The sequence below is a fragment of the Morone saxatilis genome, unplaced genomic scaffold (genome assembly GCF_004916995.1).
Source record: "Morone saxatilis isolate NCDOM2014 unplaced genomic scaffold, NCSU_SB_2.0 Contig19, whole genome shotgun sequence".
Taxonomy (NCBI): Eukaryota; Metazoa; Chordata; class Actinopteri; family Moronidae; genus Morone; species Morone saxatilis.
Window position 1 is genome coordinate 24,315,568 of NW_023339751.1, and position 5,797 is coordinate 24,321,364.

The 5,797-nt window shown below is 40.7% G+C and overlaps 1 pseudogene; it reads left to right on the forward strand.

Annotated features, from left to right (window-relative positions):
* The first annotated feature begins 1,558 nt into the window (after positions 1 to 1,558).
* On the forward strand, positions 1,559 to 4,833 carry LOC118329089 (annotated as a pseudogene).
* Positions 4,834 to 5,797: the final 964 nt, after the last annotated feature.

The window sequence follows — 5,797 nt, forward strand, 5'->3', positions numbered from 1 at the left end:
AGGATTCCCCTTTCAATGATATACTTTAACACTAGTTGTTTTGAATAGTTACAACTACTTTATAACTTGCTCAAAATGTCAATTTCACCCAATTCCTGTCTGACTTTTTCTGTATTTGTTTTTGTATTTTCTTGTTTATTTAATTCAGTTTTTGTTTAAGAGCCTTAGGGGGGTGGGGGGATACATTTCTTTTCATGTTTTCATGCATGTTTATAAATTGTATGTTTATTAATGAAAAACTGCATAATAAAGTTATATAAAAAAATATATATATAAATAATATTTTGCCTAGTGTTTTGAATATTTCTAAATCCTGGGAGATCCAAACAGTATTGGAATTGCATAAAGTAGGTATAACTGGAATCAGCTTTCCAGTCATTCTCTTGTGGAGTCAATAAGTCCAATGGTATTCACATGTGATGATGTTCGTCTCCATAGTAGCCATTTCATTGTAGTGAGACCACTCTTTGTATAAAATGAGCTATTGTGACCTCTAGGATAATAACAGCCTCATGAAACTGTACAACCACAAACTAGAGTGAGGGCAGGATGGCTTTCCTAGCTACACTTTCCTGACTCCACTGATTTCTTACCATACTTTGGTTGTAGAAACACAAAAAAGGCTAGGCTGAGATTGAAAGGAAGCTGACATGAAAAAGTTCACGAGCGTATTACATCATCAAAAGCGGGATGTCCCCAAGCCACTTTGAAACTCATTCTGGCACCACTGATGTACAGATGTACAGACTCAGTGAACACAGCTTGGCCACTGAAACAAACACACAGACAAACATAGCTACCAACAGAGGATGTGTTCTCACTGTGATTGGACTACCTTGTGACTGACAAGTCATTCTCAGTGGGAGCAAGATACGAAACTCCGATCAAACTGTCAACCTAGAAAGTGCTGATCAAATAGAAATCAAGATAAAACAAAAAATACAACTATTATTTTGTTACATCCACTGACCAAGAGTCAACACTGACTTATTTTAACGTCACATACGTAACTAACATACATATTTGAAGCTAAACCATGATCTTCTCCTAAAACTAACTGAGTCCTTTTGTACCTAAACCTAACCAGACTGCGGCTGTTCCATGTTAACCTTGTGACCACAAAGGTCACCTGAATTCTTTTCTGCACATCCAAAATTCATAAAATGCGTCATCTTGAATGCTATAAAATGATACGCAAAAAGCTTAAGATGCGTAGACATGACATGCAAAATGCCCATAAAATTGGTGTCGTATTCATATACCATCCCATGATATCGAAGTGCACATGTTCACTCAGTTGTGCATCAACGTCTCCTACTGACAGTGTTATTGGAAGGAATAGTTTGACATATTTGAAGATATGCTTATTCTCTTTCTGGTGGAGAGCAATATTAGGAGATCAATACTCCCATCTTTTACTTAAATATGAATCTACAGCCTGGAGCAGCAAGCTCAGCGTAGAGATCAAGACTGGAAAAAGCAATTCTGCTTGTATCTTCATATTAATATCATTTTTCCTATCAAACTGTTTTCACCAGCCTTCACCAGCTTGATGATCATGGCTGTCAGTATCCCTGGAGTGATAGCGATGGTGTTTTTCTACCTGCTTGTCCTTGGGACTGGCATCTGGGTCCAAAAAAGAACAGAAAAATAATGGGGATAGTGGGGATCTTCACAATGTCAGGTGAGTTCACGGCCAAGAACACAACAGTCAGGAGAGACTTCATTAGAGGGAACACTTATTTTATCAACACATGCACAGTAAGTACAAAAAGTAGCAGATATAATGTATTTATTCCTCTTGCAGCCACAAATACTGGAGGAGGCTTTGTTGTTGGCACAAGCGAGATGTTGTACACCCCCTCTATGGGAATAAAATGGACAATCCTTATGTTTTTTGCATACTTTGCACCTTTTATTTCAGGTAAGAGTTGAAGAAATTATGCACGCAAACAAGTTACATTGACTGTGTTTGGTCAAAAAGTGATGCAAACAGAATGTTTCTGTGTTTTTCCCTATGGAGGTGGTCTCATTTTTGCCAAGCGGATGAGAGATGGAAAATACATGACAATGTTCAACCCTTTCCAGATCAAATATGGAAATACATTAACAGCCATTCAGTCCCTGGCGGTTTTTGGATTTGCCCTACAATGTGTGCATGTGGATCTCTGCAGCTGTGGTTATTGTCTACACACTGCTGGGAGGTCTCTACTCTGTGGCCTACACAGATATTATACAGCTCATCCTCATATTCTTCAGCTTGGTGAGTTAGCTTTACTTTTACCTAGTTTTGAAAACAATTTAAAACGAGTTATCTCTGATCTACCAGATTCAAAAAATGTCGGACACTATTGGTTTAGCTGTTTACAGTAACAGCTAACATTAAACTCAGTGAAGACAAAACTACTTTCTTGATTGTGCACACAAAACATACCTGAGGGGACAAGTTGCCTGGGAGTTGAATAATTGAGGGCAGGATAGGGGAGGGGCAAGATACCTCAGGTGTATGTCCGTGGGGCTGGACAGGTGTGGAGTAGAACACCTCAGGAAGACAGCTTGGGGCAAAGGCAGATGGAAGGAGCAGGTCTGGAGGGTGACCAGGAGGCAGAACAGAAGGGCTAAGCAGCTTTGGACAAGGCTCTGGATGCCGGTGAGGTAGGGGAAGGAGCTCTGGGCGATGGGATGAAGAACGACATCGGAGGAACCACTCACAAAGCCAGTGACAAAGGTGGGACCCCTCTGGAAGGCCTGAGACGAAGGTAAAGGCCCTCTGGAGGCCGGAGATAAAGGCAGTGGGACCCCCCTGGACTCTGGCCAACAGAAGCAGAAACAGAGGTCAATGGAGCCAAGGAAACAGGAAACTGCTGAGCCACATGAGACCGCTGCAGCTCAGTAGCTCAGGATCAGCAGATTTCTGCAACACAGGAACAGGGGCTCAGGAGATGGCAGCCATTCTGCAGGAACAGGAGATTGCCACAGCTCAGCAGGAACAAGAAACTTCTGCAGCTCAGCAGGAACAGGTGTCGGTTGGACTGCAGATGGGGAACCAGGAACAGATGTCACCCGGACCGCTGATTATATCACACATAGTATTTTGCTAGTGATAACGTTAGTGAGCAAGCAAGCTAGATTAACAAGCCAGTTGGACACATTTACTATTTTTTTTTATTCCTCCTTAATCTTGATCACCTGTGGCACGTTAAATGAACTGTTGACAGCAGCCAAATAAGATGACAGTTGTTCAGGATACTAAAGTTACAAACATATGCAAGCTTAAGTGGAGGATCAACCTATCCAGATTGTCCCAAAATATATATATATTTTTTTTTCATTTTTTCATATTTCTATTTTCTATTTAATGCTTTGCTTTCATCTTTATTTATATTTTTCATGTAAAAATGTGTGTTTATTATTGTGTTTATTATTGTTATGCACCAATATACCAGAGCAAATTTGATATAAATCCCAATTCTGATTTGGATGCCCTTTGTCCATGCAGTGGATCTGTGTCCCCTTTGTCATGATGGACCCCTACTCCTTGGACATCACCCAGACGGCCCTGAACAACACCTTCCATGCCCCCTGTATCGGTAAACTGGAAGCAAACATGACCTGGAGAGAGCGATAAATTATTTCTTATTTTTAGTAAGGTGAACAAACATCAGGTTATTTGTCCAGTGCATACTTTTTATGGTCAAAAATTTCAGATAGAGCTGTCCGAATATGTACGTTTGTTTATACAGGCACTGGGGAACCTGGGATTTCAAGCCTTCCACCAGAGGACTTTTTCTGTTTCTTCCTCATCCACGGCTCAGCTCACATGCTTTGTCGCAGCTTTTTGTACCTTCGTATTCGGAATACCCTCCATATTGATTGGGGCAGTGGCAGCATCTACAGGTATTAGGATTTCGTACATATTGCAATGAGCTTTGAAAAACCTAAATTAAAACATTGCGTTACTTTTCACCACTATGGTGCAGGAAGTAAACATCGCCATAGGGCATTGCCTTATCAAATCATGTAATTACTATATATATATTCATCTAATTGAATTTGGTTATACAGGCCTGTACGGTTAGTATATACAGTAGTTGAGTCTAATTAACTACCATAGACAGCCATATAACAACAAAAACAACCATCTAATAAACCCACCGGCATTGGAACCATCGCTGATGCTGTGATGTCCTCCGCTGACTCAGCTGACTCAACTTTGTTGTCTGCAGCCTCTGTGTTCACCACTAACATCTACAAAAACATCCTGAGGAAACAAGTTTGGTTTCTTCAATGTGTAAAGAGAAACTTAAGTAAAGTGTAAACCAAGTAGGAACACAATGAACGTAAATTAAATATTAGAGATTGAGATTAGAACAAAAGGGATTAAGTCTCGGTTCATTGCAGTGTAGAAGACATGAAGTGGTTTACTAATGTCGAGCTGTTTTGGCTTTCAGTTAGGTTTAGACATACCTGCTTCTGAGACTGCATGGAGGTGAATTCATCTTAATCTTTTGTTCTCAAATGATTTTCTAGTGTTGCGGGTGAGAACACATTTTTTTCTGGAGGAAACAGGAATTAAAAAATGACCCGTTCTCCCTCTTTATTTTATTCTTTAGGCATCAGACACAGAAATCCAGTGGGTGATGCGTGTGGCTGTGGTGATAGTTGGCTTGGGTGCTACATCACTCACCAGCCTGAAAAACAGCATCATAATCTTGTGGTTTCTTGGCACAGAAGTGGTCTACATCTTAATCTTCCCTCAACTCGTCTGCATCCTCTTCTTCAACATCTCCAATGGCTGTAATGGGCTGGCTGACAGGGTTGGTGTGGGTCTAGAACCTGCTCTATTTGAAAATGGTTCTGTCCTGAGATAACTTCTGTTTGAATGCGCTTTTATACCTACAAGTAAAAATTGAATTTGAATTGGAATTAAATACGTATTGCTGACTCTCCACCTATGTTTGAACATTTGCTGTGTTCATGTGCTTTATTTAAGCAGTCGATTTGCTACTGTTATTGGTGCCATGGCTATGACCGGTGGAGGTGGTAGAGTGATAAGATAGTTGACAAAAGATAGCTTTCTGTTATTTGGGCCCGTTTTACTCGAAGTGTCCATGCCCCTAAACAGAATCCAGGTTATTCAGATTTCAGCAAGAGCAGGCTCAAGAATTTAACTGAGCTATGACAGAAGGTTGAAATAAAACTTAATAAGCTGAGTTCTCTCCATTATATGACAGCTGTGCTGCATCTGAAGCCGTTAGAGATGCATTATGAATAATAGTTAAATTATAAAAAAAGCATTTCCTTTTAGGGGGCTTTTAGGGGGCACGTACAATCCCCATACACCTGATACAAAATAAAGGTTTGAACATGTTCCCACTTGCATTGGTCATGAGTCTGGTTAAAAGTACAGTCATTGAGACAAACATTTAAACGTATACTTTATCTACATTTGTTCACCCCTTTTGGCTGGATCTGAGGCGTCTTGTTTGGTTCCATTTTTTAAAAAAGGGTCACAGTCTCAATCTCCTGTGCACCATCTTTTGGTGTCATTGTTCTGGGTGATCGCTGGGCTTTCACTTTGAACACATTCCCAACTTCTCAGGAATCTTAGCCCTTTTTGAAGAGCATCACAGCCAGGTAGGAGAACGTGAAAGTGGCAGCAACAGGCAGACAGCATGGCGATGGTCTTAATACGGAGAGTAGCCTGGACATAAACACCGGCCCTCCAAGAGTGCATTCCTGGGAAGTTGTATGACCTGGTGCTGCCCTAATGATGCTCTCCACTCAGCAGTCTTTA